The sequence below is a fragment of the Eriocheir sinensis genome, unplaced genomic scaffold, assembly GCF_024679095.1.
Source record: "Eriocheir sinensis breed Jianghai 21 unplaced genomic scaffold, ASM2467909v1 Scaffold810, whole genome shotgun sequence".
NCBI lineage: Eukaryota > Metazoa > Arthropoda > Malacostraca > Decapoda > Varunidae > Eriocheir > Eriocheir sinensis.
Window position 1 is genome coordinate 142501 of NW_026112177.1, and position 18202 is coordinate 160702.

The 18202-nt window shown below is 47.9% G+C and overlaps 1 long non-coding RNA gene across 3 annotated transcripts; it reads right to left on the reverse strand.

The window, feature by feature from the left end:
• Positions 1-6476: 6476 nt before the first annotated feature.
• On the reverse strand, positions 6477-9991 carry LOC126994515 (uncharacterized). Of its 3 annotated transcripts, XR_007749235.1 has the most exons (4): positions 9924-9991; positions 8667-8876; positions 8095-8434; positions 6478-7910 (listed from the first exon to the last, which is right to left on the reverse strand). It is a non-coding gene; the product is annotated as an uncharacterized LOC126994515 (long non-coding RNA). The 3 variants fall into 3 exon arrangements; XR_007749234.1 differs by having other exon boundaries at positions 6477-7910; positions 8095-8876; XR_007749236.1 differs by having other exon boundaries at positions 8170-8876.
• Positions 9992-18202: the final 8211 nt, after the last annotated feature.

Below are 18202 nucleotides of genomic sequence, written 5' to 3' on the forward strand. Positions count from 1 at the left end.
TATCATCATGTAACATTGATAAAGTAGTATTACTACATATTCAATCACTGAAGTGTCGCAATTCTGCAACTTAAAAAAATACATCTTTTGCCAGGACAAATTTTCATACTGGATCAGCTGCTGAGTGAAGTTGAACTTATTTTTTCATTTAAGCTCAGCTATAAGTTAAACTTGAGATTCAGTGGAACTTTTAAGTTAAAGATTAAGATTAATTGTAAATTCGGGCCCAGACCACCACACGCAGGTCGTGAACACCCCAGAACAGCACACCACACCGTCACTCCCCAAGGCCGCCAACACACCACGACGGGCAAGGCAGGGCAAAGAGGCTCAAAGTGCAGGTTTTCTTCTTTACTGAACAGCTCCAACACCGTACAAACACTGGTTCACAAGGCACAGTAACTCCCAGTGCACAAAGGGGGGCAAACAAAGCACAGGGCTCCCCTAAAGGAGGGCAGGGCACACACAGGCAGGCAGGATACAGGCAGCGACGCGCATCTTTCCTGTCTCGCAGCACGGCTCTCTCTCTCTCTTTCTTTCCTTGTCGCGGCTCGGCCCGGCGGCTTCCGGCCGGGCAGCCGCGACACACCTTACGCCCGCCAGCCACAACACCCCTCTGCGCCCCGAACTAGTACCTCCTCCACACAAATAACACAAATACACAAATAACACATACAAATATACCCCCTGGCGTAACAATATATATATATATAGATATATATATATATATATATATATATATATATATATATATATATATATATATATATATATATATATATATATATATATATATATGTAGTTCAGCATGCTCTCTAAAGACAGATCCTCTCTTTATCCACACCACACTACATTCACACAACATATACACCTTTTCCCAAAATCAAAATTTCAAAATGGCGCACATACACCAAGCCTCGGAGTCCCCGACTGGGGGGGGGGACCACAAATTCCCCCATGGAGGACTCCCCTTCTGGCTGCCGACCCGAGAGGTGTCTTGATAACTCCTCGAACCTCTTTCTTCTCAATTTCTGCAACATTCGCGGTCTTCGCTCAAATTTTCAATCTGTGGAACATCATCTCCTCCTCTAAACCTCACCTTCTCTTCCTTACCGAAACACAGGTTTCTGAGGCTACTGACAGCAATCTCTACTCTGTTCCCTCCTACTATCTCTATCCTAAATTTCAATCCAAAGCTGGATGTTGCGCCTACGTGCGCAACGACATCACTTGCTCTCGTGCCCACGACCTTGACTCTTCTGAATTTTCCACCATCTGGTTAAGACTTCACTTTCATTCTATTACTAAATACATCTGTGCTTTTTATCTCTCCCTAACTCTACCAACTATGTAAAATTCTTTGACTATTTGAATTCTAAAGTGGAGCACATCTTGACCACTCTCCCTTCGCTGAAATCTCCATCCTAGGAGATTTCAATGTTCACCACCAGCTTTGGCTTTCATCCTCTTTCACTGACCATCCTGGTGAACAAGCCTACAACTTTGCTATCCTCAACGACCTAGAGCAGTTGGTCCAGCACCCTACACGTATTCCCTACCGTCTTGGAGATCGGCCCAACATTCTAGACCACTTCATTACCTCAAACCCCGCTGCGTATTCTGTCAAACTGTTCTCTCCGTTGGGCTCCTCCGATCATAATCTTATTTCTGCATCCTGTCCTATCGCTCCTGTACACCCTCTGGACACACAGAAGAGGCGATGCTTCTGGCATGTTGCTTCAGCTCGGTGGGACGACCTGAGGATTTACTTTTCCATTCCCGTGGAATGATTATTGCTTCCAGGATAGAGACCCCTCTGTGTGTGCTCAGCGCATCACAGAGGTGATTGTCTCTGGAATGGAGGCATACATTCCTCGTTCTTTCTCTACTCCTCACGCAAAAAAGCCTTGGTTTAATCACGCTTGTTCTCGTGCTGTCAATGATAGAGAGGCAGCTCACAAAAGGTACAGAGCCTTCAAACTAATGCTAATTATGAACTTTACATTTCTGCCCGAAATCGTGCTAAATCTATTCTCCGACTAACCAAAAATTCTTTCATTAATAGAAAATGCCAAAACCTTGCTTTCTCTAACTAATTCCCGTGACTTCTGGCATCTAGCCAAAAACATCTCTTCCAACTTCACTTCTTTATCTTTCTATCCACTCTTCAGTCCTGACGGCAACACTCTCGTCTCATCTATCTCTAAGGCTGAACTCTTCTCTCAATTTTTTTTCTAAAAACTCCACTTTGGACGATTCTGGGCATATTCCTATTACTCATCCCCCTCTGACTCCTTTTTGCCTGTTATAAAGATTCTTCAAAATGATGTTTTCTGTGTCCTCTCTGGCCTCAATCATGAGAAGGCTTATCGACCTGATGGGGTGCCTCCTATTATCCTTAAAAACTGTGCCTCCGTGCTGTCACCCTGCCTGGTCAAACTCTTTCGCCTCTGCCTGTCAACATCTACCTTTCCTTCTTGCTGGAAGTATGCCTTCATACAGCCTGTACCTAAGAAGGGTGACCGCTCCAATCCCTCAAACTACCGTCCTATTGCTTTACTTTCTTGTCTATCTAAAGCTTTTGAATCAATCCTTAACCGGAAGATTCAAAAGCACCTTTCCACTTCTGACCTTCTATCTGATCGCCAGTATGGGTTCCGCAAGGGGCGTTCTACTGGTGATCTCCTAGCCTTCTTAACTGACTCTTGGTCATCCTCTCTTAGCCGTTTCGGTGAAACTTTTGCTATTGCGCTGGACATATCAAAAGCTTTTGATAGGGTCTGGCACAAATCTTTGCTTTCAAAACTACCCTCCTACTGTTTCTATCCTTCTCTCTGTACCTTTATCTCCAGTTTTCTTTCTGACCGTTCTATTTCTGCCGTGGTAGACGGTCACTGTTCTTCCCCTAAATCTATTAACAGTGGTGTCCCACAGTGTTCTGTCCTATCTCCCACTCTTTTTCTGTTGTTCATTGATGATCTTCTTTCCAAAACGAACTGTCCTATCCATTCCTACGCCGATGATTCCACTCTGCATTATTCAACTTCTTTTAATAGAAGACCCACCCTTCAGGAACTTAACGACTCAAGGCTGGAGACTGCAGAACGCTTAGCCTCAGACCTTACTATTATTTCCGATTGGGGCAAGAAGAACCTGGTGTCCTTCAACGCCTCAAAAACACAGTTTCTCCACCTATCCACTCGACACAATCTTCCAAACAACTATCCCCTATTCTTTGACAACACCCAGCTATCACCTTCCTCAACACTAAACATTCTCGGTCTATCCTTAACTCAAAATCTCAACTGGAAACTTCATATCTCATCTCTTACTAAATCAGCTTCCTCGAGGCTGGGCGTTCTGTACCGTCTCCGCCAGTTCTTCTCCCCTGCACAGTTGCTGTCCATATACAGGGGCCTTGTCCGCCTCGTATGGAGTATGCATCTCATGTGTGGGGGCTCCACTCACACAGCTCTTCTGGACAGAGTGGAGGCTAAGGCTCTTCGTCTCATCAGCTCTCCTCCTCATACTGATAGTCTTCTACCTCTTAAATTCCGCCGCAATGTTGCCTCTCTTTCTATCTTCTATCGATATTTCCACGCTGACTGCTCTTCTGAACTTGCTAACTGCATGCCTCCCCCCCTCCCGCGGCCCCGCTGCACTCGACTTTCTACTCATGCTCATCCCTATGCTGTCCAGACCCCTTATGCAAGAGTTAACCAGCATCTTCACTCTTTCATCCCTCACGCTGGTAAACTCTGGAACAATCTTCCTTCATCTGTATTTCCTCCTGCCTACGACTTAAACTCTTTCAAGAGGAGGGTATCAGGACACCTCTCCTCCCGAAACTGACCTATCTTTCGGCCTCCTCTTTGGATTCTTTTTAGGAGCAGTGAGTAGCGGGCTTTTTTTTTTATTAATGTTTGCTTTTTGTGTGCCCTTGAACTGTCTCCTTTGCTCTAAAAAAAATATATATATATATATATATATATATATATATATATATATATATATTTTACGTCTTGGCCTATTGCGCCGGTAGGCTTCTTCCCGGTGGATCCTGATGGTCGGTCCAAAACTTCTTCCCAGTGGGGCTTGATGGTCGGCCCAGCCCGTTCTGGCGCAGGCGAGTGTTTATAGTGGCGCCATCGTGCATTGGCTCATGCTGCCTTTCCGGAGCTCATCTTTAATCCTAGAATCTAGAGTCCGGGTTGATAGGTGGTCTTCTGGAGAGCTTGTGTTTAGTTTTAAGCCACTCCGCGGCGGCTGAGAAATACCGGCTTGGTGGCACCGTTCGGGGATTGAACTCACGTCCTCTTGAACGCGGGGCCGTCTCGCTATCCGTTCAGCCACCGCCTCCCCTTGTTTTTTATATATATATATATATATATATATATATATATATATATATATATATATATATATATATATATATATATATATATATATATATATATATATATATATATATAGAGAGAGAGAGAGAGAGAGAGAGAGAGAGAGTTGTTTTGTTTGATTGGCAACAGAGTAGCTCTGCGACTACTGTTGCCCCTAGAGGGTGTTCCACATTGCCCCAGCGGGTGTTCCACACAGCCCCTGTTAATAAATAAAAAAAATAATAACTTTCCTATTTAAGCACTCAGCGTGTCACTCTGCTGCAAGTACATAAACTGGGCTCACATGTGTATGTAGTTCAAAGCTGGATATTGTAGAAGCAAACTTTTGGATGTCATTAACCTAAGAAGTTTACTCTGAAATTAAAATAGCACCCGTAAAACATCCGAAATGGAAAAAAAGTAAATAAATAGTAATACTTATGTCACATTACCTCAGAGCTGGGCACATCCGATCATCAGTCCGATCGTCCGATCTTCCGATCTGATCGGAACAGCGATTGGTGATCGGAATGCAAAGATTGGATCATCTTTGTAAAAGGTAATCGGACTGTGGAGATGGGAACTTCACAAACCAACTTCCGGTCACCGATCACAGAAAAGAAAGTGGTCAACGTTTTTTATACACGTTGTTAAATAGCTACTTCAATAAGCGTCTTTATTTACAAAATTAAGCGATAATTATTGATCGTTAATTTATTTATCATGGTAAGGTATCGTGAACGAGACGCGCATGCAGGCGCAAAGTCGCTTTATTTGTTTGGCGGGACTTGTTACACGACGCCATGACAGTGTGGTGTGGGCTGCGGTAGTGGGCTTCCGCTCACTCCAGGCGCCGGATGCTCAAAGGTGGTGGTAACCTATCCCCGGAGACGGTTGTAAGTTACAGGTCGCGTCGCAAGTTTGCTCCCCGCTAGGATCGTCCTCCGCAGCGATGCACAGCGCGGTCGCCGCGGCGTGCTAAGGGTCAGCCCTATGGTTCACGAGTGAGGCGGTAGAGGGCGGGCAGGTCACCAGCTGATGTGATTGCAACCAATGGAAATCAGTGAAACAAAAAAGACAGCCAATCAGGATCATGGAAGGTGATTGCAAAAAAACGGCGCCAGCGACGAAAACTACCGCGAGTCAGTATTTCCTCAAGTCCGTACAGCCAAGCTAAGATGGGGAAGACTAGTGAGTATTGGCCGGAGAGGAGGTTACCGTACTGGAAATAACGACGGTCAAGATTTTAGAAGTGGGGCAGTTGTCAGGCGCGGCATAGAGGTGTGGGTTAGAGCCTTAGAGGTGAACAACGTATGCTATGTGTGTGGGTACGAGAGGAAGTTAGAGGCTCAGGAATGCATAATACGTGCATTGAGGAGTGAGATGAGGGAGCTAAGGAAGAGGTTTGACAGTGCTCAGAAGAGGCAAGTCCTGGGGGCCGGCCTGGCAAGGGCGATGGACAAGGGAGAGGCAGGTGGGAGCACGGGTGCCTGATGGGGGGAAGAAAGGTGTGACATTCATGTATGGGTGAAAGGGGGGGTGACGATATGATTGAGCACATGCTACTTGAGTGATGTATATGAGAGAAAAGGGGATTATGGTAACAGTTGTGACCGAATGGAATAGGATGTTGGAGAGGGATGTAAAAAGGTTAAATGCATGCAATATTATTTCAGCTGAGGTAATTTTCAAAGCAGACAATTGTTGTCATTCAGTAGATCATGTCATCCTTAATCATCAGAAATCATTTTCAAGACTCAATTCTGACCTGTTACATTGCATAGATCTTAATTGTCATTCTTAGTCAGTTGAGGTCATCTTGAAGCCAACAATTCTTGTTTCATAGTTCAATTCTTGTCATTCTTTCTCTTTTTGTTCCTCAGGTATATTTTGCAAATTGATATCATATTTATTTCCATTTATTTAATTTTGGGAGCAGGCATTAAGGCCAGGTTACCTTATATTTAGTTCAATTAGGTCAGATCAGGTTAGGTTAGATTTAATTTGATTAGGGTAGTTAGTTTTAATTGTGTTCAATGAATGTGTAATATGCTTCAGTTATATGTGTACTCGCCATTGCCAATGGAGCTTGGGAATAATAACACATGACTTAGTCATTCACTTTTTTTTTTTATTGGATTAACCTGCAGCTTGGGTAGATATTACAGCTTGATGTAGAATGTAACAGCTAATACAGCACAACAAATAAGTAATTATTGAGAAATCATATATACAGGAAGGTAGTTGGTGTGGAAGAGAAATGGCTACTAACTCTGCCCTGTGCACAGGGGGTGATAAGTGGTGCCACAAAGAGATGCTCAGGGCTGAGAAATGTTAATCAAGTAGGGGTGCATTATAGGTGCCCAGTTTGTGAAAGAGGGGACAGGAAACAGAGGAAATAGGTAATTGGAACTGTGTGGCAAAGCAGAAGGGAGGAAAGGACCTGCAGAAGCCACTGCCTCAACAGACATTTTGAAATGGTTTGACTATAGTAAGTCTGCTGGTCAACAGAAAAATATTCTTAATGTCGTGCCTGGCATGGGCACTCCTTAATAATGTTGGTTAATTATACCTCAAAGTAGAATTAATTGTTGATCACTTAAACCAGAAAGTAAAATTAGTAGTTTATTTACCAAGTCTTATAAGGCACCGTTATCGCACACAGGATTATCATCTGCCAAATAATATGGGTAGCGTGACTTTAAGAATATTACTTAAGGTAAATATATTTGTTTAGAGATTCTGATGATGAATTAAGGGTCAAGGGACAGGATTCAGCCATACAAGACTAAATTGCCGCTCATAACACTTAGAACTTAGTCTAATTATAAACTAACATGTAAACACAAGAAACAAGTAGCACCAACACACGAAGAAAACCTATCAAGTGTTCCCGTTAACATGTGGTACAAAACCTGCTCATTCAGTCTAACACCACTCATCAACTTAATTAAGCCTTGACTACAACTACTGAGTGTTTGCACTCCACCGTGGTTACCCCTGATAATGACACACACACCATTTGTCCTTTTCCCTCTTTCCTCCTCCCGCACACAACCCCCAGGGCATGCTGGCTTGGGTCCCGACAGCAGTCAGCCTGCCTACCATCAGACAGACTTACTTCGACACCTCTGTATGGGACGATACCTTGTATAAGAGTCCTTAAATATAATATTATAGCCTAGGTATATTGAACACTTCTATGTATGTGAGGCCGGTTATGCTATACGAAGCAACAAGTTGGAGAGGATGACATGGAGCCAAGAGTGCAGAATGCTGAGATACATGGGGCATGTGAGATGGACAAGTAGGGTATCATACTAGGTGACAAGAATGTGTGGTGTGGAGATGGTGCCCCTCTCGATCAAAGACGCTGAAGTTAGGGTTGACTGAAGATCTGCTGGGCAGCATGTTGGTAACCCTCCACCACTTGTCAATGGTTGAAAACTCTCAGCGTCTTGCAGTGGGAGTCGAGTCCTCTGGATCACCACGTACACACGCTGACCACTCGGCCACCGGTGCACCATACGCAATCTGCAGGTGTAAGCTGATATTAATTACATATTAATAATAATCACCATACAAATTATGATCAAGAATGCCGAACATGTGGCCATTATGATTTCTTGTTTTGTTCTTAAGCCTCCGACTGTGAGTTCTGCATGTTTACATTTGAAAGTAATCTATTACTAACTGCAAGGCCTACATATATGCCTACCTATACTCGGGAAAAGAAGTTTCAAATAATTTCCTGCCTGACAACTTGACCAGGAATCAGTCTGTTGTTTCTTACAGGCTGAACTGGTACTTCTTCTGCAGCGATCCACTCAGTCGTTGTGCAGGAGCATACAAGAAGTCGCAATCTTCATAGTCTTGGGGTCATACTGCAAACTTCCTCCTGACTTATGTAGGCACCTGCACCTTGACTTGAGGATCCCAAAGGTCCGTTCAACAACGCATCTTGTCCTGTGATGACTTATTGTATCGTTCCTCCCCAGGTGTTGTCGGGCGTGCAACTGGGGTCATCAGGAATGGCTCCAGAGGATATGCAGTGTCTCCTGTGAAGTTGAAAATTCATTAATCCATTATTTATCATTATGAAATGCATGAAAACTATCTTAAAAATTCTATTAATATCTATTGCTGTGGTTGACATCTTTATCTCATGACTGGCCTTTTCACAAAGTACCCGAGTTACTTTATCAATGGCCCTTGATTGGTCATTTCCAACACCGTTTCCAATAACACCTTGAAAGCTGCCACTCGCAAAAACCTTAGTGTAGCCAGAACCTGGGTGTGTGTTGGGAGTGCATGTGCCCTCCTGGTTCTCCTTTCCAGGTGGGGGCGTAACTCATCACAGAGCCTGATGATTTCCTGATGGGGAAATCTATACATCTGCAACAGGTGTTCATCACTGACATGTAGTGGGTCGAGTGGGTCCCGATATCTCCTTTCTCTGCACAGTCTGCGATTGAAAATGTATGCCACAACAAGCTCCATCTGTGAAACACAGAAATAACTACATTACTAGAGAGGACTAGAACATACGGTAATCATTTAAGACACATAATTGTAACCTAATTAAATGGCCCTTAAAAGGTAAAGAAATATCAATGTTGCTGTTATCTAAAACAAACATTACTGGAGAGGACTAGAACATACAGTAATTATTTAAGACACATAATTGTAAGCTAATTAAATGGCCCTTAAAAGGAAAAGAAATATCAATGTTGCTGTTATCTAAAATAAACATAACTAGAGGACTGGAACATACAGTAATTATTTAAGACACATAATTGTAAGCTAATTAAATGGCCCTTAAAAGGATAAGAAATATCAGTGTTGCTGTTATCTAAAAATAAAATGAGGACGTAAAGCAAATAACAATAATAATAAAAGAAAGAAACATGTTTAAAAAATATGAGTACAGCTACCTGAGCCAAAGCCTTCTTGGCTACACCTAAATCTCCACAACTAATGCACAAACCATGCATGAGTGACATTTACTTGACCCCTGCCACGTTGAAATAAAGCTATACACATGTATGGAGGCTATTACAGCTTCATGGGATAAGAAATACTAATCCAAGCCACCTGAGCCAAAGCCTTATTGGCTACACATAAATCTCCACAATTAATGCACAAACCATGCATGAACGATCTTTATGTGACCCCTGACACGTTGAAATAAAGCTATACACATGTATGAAGGCTATTACAGGTGCATGGGATAAGAAATATTAATCCAAGCCACCCGAGCCAAAGCCTTATTGGCTACACCTAAATCTCCACGACTAATGCACACATCATGCGTGAAAGACGTTCCTGTGAACCTTGCCACGTTGAAATAAAGCTATACACATGTATGGAGGCTATAAGAGCTTCATGAGATTAAAAAAAATATTGATGTATGCCAACCAAGCCACCGCCTAAATCGGCTACACTTAAATCTCCACAACTAACCCACACATCATGCGTAAAAGGCGTTCCTGTGACTCTTGCCACCTTAATGTAAAGCTATACGTAAGTAGGAGTGCAAACACGTACCTTATATTGTGTATAGAGGTGGAGATGTGGATGAGGCGGAAACACTCCTTTAATGGCGACGGGTTAGGACGGAACTGATCGGTACGGGTGGGCAGGTACCAGTACCTGTACCGGTACTAACGGTACCAGCTAAACGGTACGGTACCGGTACCAGATTGCTCGGCTCCGGTACCAGTTGCTCGGATTTAATTATTGGATTTATTAATAATTCTTCATGTCCGATTTTTTTTTTAGGTTGCTAATAAATATTGTTATTGTTATTAGACTATGATCGAGTACATCCATAATAACTATACATGCTATTTTTTTATCGAAAAAATAAATATTCACTTCATTCAGAGAGAGATGTTGTTGTTGATTTGTCCTCCCAGGGGAGGGCACGGCCTGCGGGCCCGTCAGAGGATGTCTTCAGTTTTCAGCTTATCGAGGAGGTGGGAATTTTGCCACCACCTCTGCCAGGGTGGAGTCTTGGGTGAGGCTCACTCGCTCTGCTGCTGTCTGGGGAGCCGTGTCGTCGTCAGGGTGGAGCTGTGGGCCGGGTGGGTGCAGCGGGGTGGTGAGGGGGCACTCCAGGATGTAGTGCAGCAGAGGTTTCCGGGTGGCTTGCCAGCAGTGGGGGCAGGGTGGGGTATCCTTGTTTGCCACCTCCTCGTAGCAGGCAAACCCGAGGGTGTGGTGTGGTGGAGCTGTATGACAGGCTTGTGGTGGGTGGCCGTGCTGTACCACGAGGCAGAGGCACAGCCCTGAACCAGGACGGCCTCGTGTTCTAGTCGGGTGAGTGAGAGGGCCGCCTGGGATGCTTTGTTCTTAATGTAGGACAGGCTGGGGGCAAGGGGGAAGGTGATCTGTGGAAGGGACCGAGCCGTGGCAGCAGCACGGTCAGCCTTCTCGTTCCCTCTCAGACCAACGTGGCTTAGCACCCAGTCCAGGATGATGTTCTTGCCCAGTGAGACGAGGGTGTTGGCTTCATAGAGGATGGTGGTTATGAGCCGAGTGTTGTCTCTGACGCTCTTCGCCTGCAGGACCTTGAGGGCTGACAGCGAGTCGGAGTGGATGATGATGGTGGTGTTCATATCGGCAGTGGCGTGACGCAGGGCACAGAGGATGGCTGCCAGCTCTGCCTGCAGGATGGAGACTTGCGGTGGCAGGCGCCACAGTCCTGTCTGGGTTCCGCACACGAAGGCTGCCCCCACAGACCCATCGGCGCCCAGCGAGCCATCGGTGTAGTAGTGGCAGTCCTGTCGTCCATGGAAGCCACGCGCTGCAAAGCCTCTTGGCGGAGGTGATGGGGTGAGAGGCCCTAGGAGCTGAGGTGGTAGGGAGGCTCATCTGGAATGGACCAGGAACCCAGGGTGGAGGGGAGTGGTAGCCAGGGTGTGGCAGGTCTGAGCCACTGCAGACAAGCCTCTCCACTTCCAAGTGACGGACTGCGTCAGCGGCATCATGTATCCAGTCCCCGTCTGGAGTGGCTTGTGGTGGTCTCTGGAAGGCATGAAGCAGCTGTGTGGAGACTGTGCCGTGTGGTTGCTGCTTCATGAACTTCCCAACTACAGTGGATGTTCGGGCCAGGATGCGATGGTGGAGTGATGGGAAGCCACTTTCAGGCGAAGGTTGATCAGGCGGGTCCATGGCGAGGCTCCTAGGATGACCCGGAGCGTCATTTTGTGCCACCTCTAACTTCTTTGTGAGTGCAGGGGAGAGCGAACACAGGCTAGGAGCGCAGTAGTCTATGATAGACCGTATGGCGTGTGTGTAGAAGGCGCGTAAGACACGATAGGATGCCCCCGTGTTTTGTTTGGACAGAGCTCGCAGGATGTTGGTGCGAGTTGCTACGCGCTCTCTTAGATAGCGTACCTGAGTGCCGAACCGAAGGTGACTGTCCAGCCAGACACCCAGGTACTGGTGGGTGGTAGTGTGGGCGAGGTCCTGGTTTGCTATTTGGAAGGGCCGTTCAGGGGAAGGCATGCCAACTGCCATGACCTTGGACTTCTCAAAGTTGATCTTGAGCCCTAGTTCTGTGCACTTCCTGTTGAGCTGGTTAAGGGCGTGTCGAACTAGATGGAGACAGGTTCGGTGGTTCAGGACAAGGGCAAGGTCGTCAGCATAGCAGAGGAGCTTAGCCCCTCTCCGTAGTCAACGCTCATCAGCTCCTCCATGAGAACGTTGAAGAGGAAGGGCTGAGGATACTGCCTTGAGGTGTGCCGTTGACGTGGTCGAAGCGCCTCGAAACATGTCCCTGGAAGCGGACTTGCCCTCCACGGCCATGGAGAAACTCTCAGCCATGCAAGGAGTCTTCCCCCGATCCCCTTGCGAGCAAGGGCAGAGGAATGCCAGAGTAGATGCTAGCTCGAATGCTTTCACAAAGTCAAGGAAGACAGCAATACCCCGGCCTCTTCGCATGTGGGTGAGGAGGGTGACTACACAGTCAGTGGCGCCTCTTTGTGGAAGGTATGCAAAGAGGGATGGGTGGAGGTCAGCTGTTCGCCACTGTAGGCGATGGAGTGCCATACGTTCTGCTGTCTTCCCTAAACAGCTGAGCAGTGAGATTGGGCGCAAGGAGCCGGGATCTTTGGGTTTTGGGATGGGCTGAATCACTGCTGTCTTCCAGGCTTGGGGAATGCGGCTTTCTGACCAGGAGAGGTTGATGAGGTGTAGTACGGTGCTATCGCCCTTTGAGCAAGCATGTCTCAGCATGGAATAGGAGATTCCATCTGCTCCTGGAGCTGTGTCGCCACCACGTTTGAGGCAGCCCTTCCGTTCCTGCATGGTGAAGGGAACGTCAGCTGCATCAGGAGTTGTGCAGGCTTCCTCCACAAGAGCTGCCCTTCCTGCTGCCAGAAGTTCCTGCATCTCCCTGGTGGTGTGTGGGAGTTGGTGGGGCGAAGTGCGGTCTGCAAAGCTGGCTGATAGTCGCTCAGCTTCTTCTTGTGGGTTAGGGTGAGTTGGTGGACAAGGGGGCGAGGGCGAGAGACAGAGCGTAGTTTGGTCCACATCTCCCCCAGGGTGGAGTGTGCATCCAGACCCTGGCACCACTGGAGCCAGGCCTCTTCTCGTAATCGCCGCTTGGTGACGCAAGCGTGTTTGGCGACAGCCTGCAAGTAACGCCTGTTGGGGGAGGTGGGGCGTTTGTGGTAGGTTTTCCTGGCTGTGTTGAGGCGGTGGTTGAGCTCCCGCACTCTTTCACCATAGATCCAGTGATCTTTGTGGAAGGTGCCTGAGAGCCTCGTTAGCGGTATAGCCTCGCTGGCAGCTTGTTGGAAGGCGTGCGTTACGTGGCTCTCTAGCACCTCCAGGTCAGTAGTGGCAGGTGAAGTTGTGAGTGCCCTTTCCAAGGCAGAGGTGAAGGCGTTCCAGTCAGCTCGCTTGATGTTGTAGCGAGGAGGAGGCAGCTGGGGTTGGGGCAAGTTGTCAAAGGCTAGGTGAGTGGTGACACCAAAGTGATCGCTGGTGATGGTGGGGTGGACAGACCAGGAGGCCACAGGTCGTAAGGGTGTGGAGATGAAGGAGAGGTCGAGTCGCCCGCCCATGATGTGAGTTGGCTGAGCGGTGTCGTTCAGTAGAGCTACTCCTCGTGCTTCTTCCAGCAGCTCTGCGATGTGTCGGCCTGCTGTGTTGGGTGGAGAGGGAGACTCTAGGTGAGGGTGGTGGCCGTTGAAGTCTACCCCTATGAAGGTTGGTTCTTCGCTGGCTACTGTGAAGAGTTCTCCCAATTCAGGTGTAGACTGAGGTGGCGCATAGATGTTGAAGAGGGTTAGTGGAGTTGAGTGCAGCTGAATGATCACGCCTTGGACTTCCACCCGGTCGCCGCAGTGAGGTGGTGCTGCTAGCTCCTGGCATGCTATGTGGTGTCGTACAAGAATGGCACACCCACGTGAGGCCCCATTTATTCTGGGCAGTAGAAAGGATTTGTAGCCTGGAATTTTGAAGGAGGTTTTGGGCAAGAGCAGTGTTTCCTGGAGCATGAAGACATCGATGTTTTCCAGTTTCCCAGTTTCCATCAGTGTTGGTAGCTTGGAGTAGGCTCCAAGGCAGTTCCATTGAAGGATGGTAATGCCTTGGGTTTTGTTCCTTGGGTTGGGGTCTGGGGTCCTGGTGCAGGCTGGCTGGGTGGGCGGTGAGGTGTCTTGTAGGTGCGTGGAAGGGAGGATGACTCTATGCGGACTCTCATTACCCGGACAGGTGATGGCTTCCGGGGCTGTCGAGAGCGCTTTGAGATTAGCGTCTTCATTGCGTTCGTCACCGTCTTCTCCATGGCCTTTTCCAGGGCGTCCTGATCCACATCTTTCCCTAAGAGTTGGGCAATGCTGGTGGCTACTCCCAGGGCCAGTTGCTTCCCAAACTCTTTGAGGTCTGCTGTTGTGAACAGGGGCTCCTGAGGTGGAAGAGGCAGGGGTGCTGTGGCAGGCGGTGTTGCTGAAGTTGTTGCTGGAGTGTGTGTCGATGGTGTGGGTTGTTTTGAAGGCGGCAGAGGTGGCGTAGGCGTCGGAGTCGTTGCAGTCGGTAGTTGGAGGAAGTCGGCCTGGGTTGGAGGTGGTGGTGATGGGCGATTTGAGGACTGCTGTTGTCCCCACACAAAAGTGCCTGGAGGTGCTGGGGAAACAGTAGTTGTATTCTGGGCAGTAGAAAGTTGTAGCCTGGAATTTTGGAATGGAGGTTTTGGCAAGAGCAGTGTTTCCTGGAGCATGAAGACATCGATGTTTTCCCAGTTTCCCAGTTTCCATCAGTGTTGGTAGCTTGAGTAGGCTCCAAGGCAGTTCCATTGAAGGATGGTAATGCCTTGGGTTTTTTCCTGGGTTGGGGTCTGGGGTCCTGGTGCAGGCTGGCTGGGTGGGCGGTGAGGTGTCTTGTAGGTGCGTGGAAGGGAGGATGACTCTATGCGGACTCTCATTACCCGGACAGGTGATGGCTTCAGGGCTGTCGAGCGCTTTGAGATTAGCGTCTCCATTGCGTTCGTCACCGTCTTCTCCATGGCCTTTTCCAGGGCGTCCTGATCCACATCTTTCCCTAAGAGTTGGGCAATGCTGGTGGCTACTCCCAGGGCCAGTTGCTTCCCAAACTCTTTGAGGTCTGCTGTTGTGAACAGGGGCTCCTGAGGTGGAAGAGGCAGGGTGCTGTGGCAGACGGTGTTGCTGAAGTTGTTGCTGGAGTGTGTCGATGGTGTGGGTTGTTTTGAAGGCGGCAGAGGTGGCGTAGGCGTCGGAGTCGTTGCAGTCGGTAGTTGGGAAGTCGGCCTGGGTTGGAGGTGGTGGTGATGGGCGATTTGAGGACTGCTGTTGTCCCCACACAAAAGTGCCTGGAGGTGCTGGAAACAGTAGTTGTCTGCTGCTCTTTTACCCAGTCGACCTGGAGTTCCCTGCCATGGTGGATAGTGTGACAGTCTTCACTGGACAGGAAGTTATCTCAGGCGATGGTGGGGGGCCTCCACAATTTGGGCAGTGCATTACATCCTCCTTGGCTTTAGTAGCGGGTGAGGCATCTCTGGGTGTCGTGCTGCCCACTGCATACACACCGCATATCGGGTTCCTGCTGTAGTCGCCCGGTGGTGTCCAAACTTCTGGCAGCGGTGGCATCGTAGGGGTTCGGGGCAATTTTTATAGGGGCGGAGGCAGAATTGTTCCCTCAGTTGCTCTAGGGTGAGAGACGGATTAAAGGGGCTTCTGAGAGTTACCAGCACTTGCCTTGTGTCCCAGTCCTTGTGGCATGAAGTCTGGCAGCGCACCGCTTCCTCTACCTGGGGATGGTGCGCTGGAGGATGGAGAGAGGAGACGGAGTGCACGGGTATCCCATGACGATACCTTTGGTCACCTGGGCTTGTGGAGCGAGTTTTATCACCGTGATGGAGGCCACAGGATCGTTGGCTGTCTCCTCCAGGAGGCGAAAGCTGATTTCCTGTACCGAGCGGAATGAGTGACTGAGTGAAGTCTCGACCCATGCGGTTGTGCGTCTTGAGAGAGGTTCCTCGTCTCAGGGCTGCCACGGCGTCATGGCTGAGGAACTCGGCCTGTGCTGGGTACCCTGAAAGCAAGGATAGTTGGATGTTGGTGGGGCTGAGGGGGCCACTGTCACTGTTGGAAGGGAAGGGAGGAGCGGAGATGCAGGGGTGAAGGCGTTCCCTTCCGCTTGCTTTTGTGTGAGACTATGGTGAAACCATCATCCCCATTCTTCCTTGGTTTAAATGGGTCATGCTGGAGTAGGTTAGGGGAGGGCAAGAGGTTGCTGTCATAGGGGCCTGAGGCTGTAGCGTGCAGGGGTGGATGGTGAGGCAGCTTCACATGCACTGAGGTGGAGTTGGATGCACGGCCAGCATCACAAAGCAGTGGAAGTGGGTGCTAGAGGCAGAACCTGAAAACGGTGGAGGAAGAAGCAGACGGCATCACAAGCGGTGGGGAGGGAGTGCAAGTGAGGGATCACTGGCAGTGGTGCAGGTGTGGACCCGGAGGCAAGGGCACCGTTACATGCGGCGAGAGCTAACAGAGGCGAGTCACTAAGCCGAGGTCCACTAAAGATCCAACGGTACCGAGTACTAGCGGCAATGCGCAGTGCCGAGTGATCATTAGTTGGCTCTCCCGGAACCCGGCGGATCGCGAGGCTTCGCGGTACCAGGTACCGATACCAGGTACCGGCACGCTGATACCGCGAAGAATCGATTCCTCGCGGTACCCGGTACCGGTACCTGATACCACGAAGCCTCATGATCACTTGGGTTCCGGGAAGCTTGTGGCGGAATCACTCAACACTGCGCACGTTGCCGCCAGTACCGGTACCGTTTGGATCTTAGTGACGCTCGGCGCTCGCCCGCCTCCATAATGGTATGGGCCTCTGTGTGTAGTATCGCTGAGTCACTGCCCATGACCGTCTCCCCAAGTTCCCACCATTTTGTCCTGCTTTCCGTTTCCATCACAGCTCCCGTTTCCATTATTTTATTATTTTATTTATTTATTGGAGTTACTGGATAATTCTTGATGTCCGATTCTTTTTCTTTTTTAGGTTGCTAATAAATATTGTTATTGTTATTATTATTAGACTATGATCGAGTACATCCATAATAACTATACATGCTATTTTTTTATCGAAAAAATAAATATTCACTTCATTCAGGGAGAGAGAGAGAGAGAGAGAGAGAGAGAGAGAGAGAGAGAGAGAGAGATTTACATGGATTTACATAGAAAATCAGACCACACAGACCCCATGGTCCAGACTAGGTGGTCTGTCCTTAAACCTAAGTGATTTTACATTAATCAGAAGGCTCCTAAACGTTGCATTTCTACTCTAGTTGATATTAAGTTAAAGGAGAGAGAGAGAGTTTTCTTTACAGGAAATTTATATGGGAATTTCATCAGAAGTCATTAAGAAAAAAAAAACTCCTTCGGGTACCGGTACCGGTACCGGTACTAACGGTACTTAAGTTTTCGGTACCGGTACTACCGGTACTTAAATTAACGGTACTTGCCCATCCCTACTGATCGGATCTAGCATCTAGCCCCGCTTCCAAGCAGTCAGGCTGAGGGACGACCTGACGTCACAAGATGGCGCCTAGGACGTTTTTTGAACATCGCACGGGGCAGCACTTGCAACCACAATGGCGGATTTAGGACCAAATGTTGAGATATGACCGGTTGAGCATCCGCCGCCTGATTCCTACTGAACCTTAAAGTGCTTTAGCTTTTTTGTGTGTTTTAAAGGTAACCTAATTATTTTTAGTATGTATAAATATCTTGTTTTGTTTACCTGCTCTCTAACTCGCCCAGGTGCGAATGAGCCAACGAGAACTAATTTAAAACAGCATTCCGTAGTCGTAGTAGTAAAGCATCGCGGAACAGTCGCACAATGAATTATCAGCCACTAACTATCGAACATCAATAAAACAAAGACAAATAGATAGCCACAGTAAAGTACATAGTGTTTTTACCTGCCTTGTTAACTCGCACAGGTGCAAGCACCACACACTCAGCATCAACCACTAGTTATATCAAAGACTTTATTATCGTAGTAATGCTCTTACCTGTCCAACTAACTCGACCAGGTGCAAGCATTGATCACCATCATCATCATCAACCTAATTTTATCAAACACTTCGTGATCGTAGTAGTGTTGTTTTCTGTCCAACTGACTCGTACATATACAAGAAATGACAGAACACCACTCATTAACAAACCCTTAATCATCAAGGCATTAGTGTTCTTACCTTACCAGCTGACCCGTAATGATCCTTGAGTTATCCACGGTCATCCGAAAGGTCACGAGTTAGCCTCTCCACGCGGGGTCATCGCTGGGGAGGA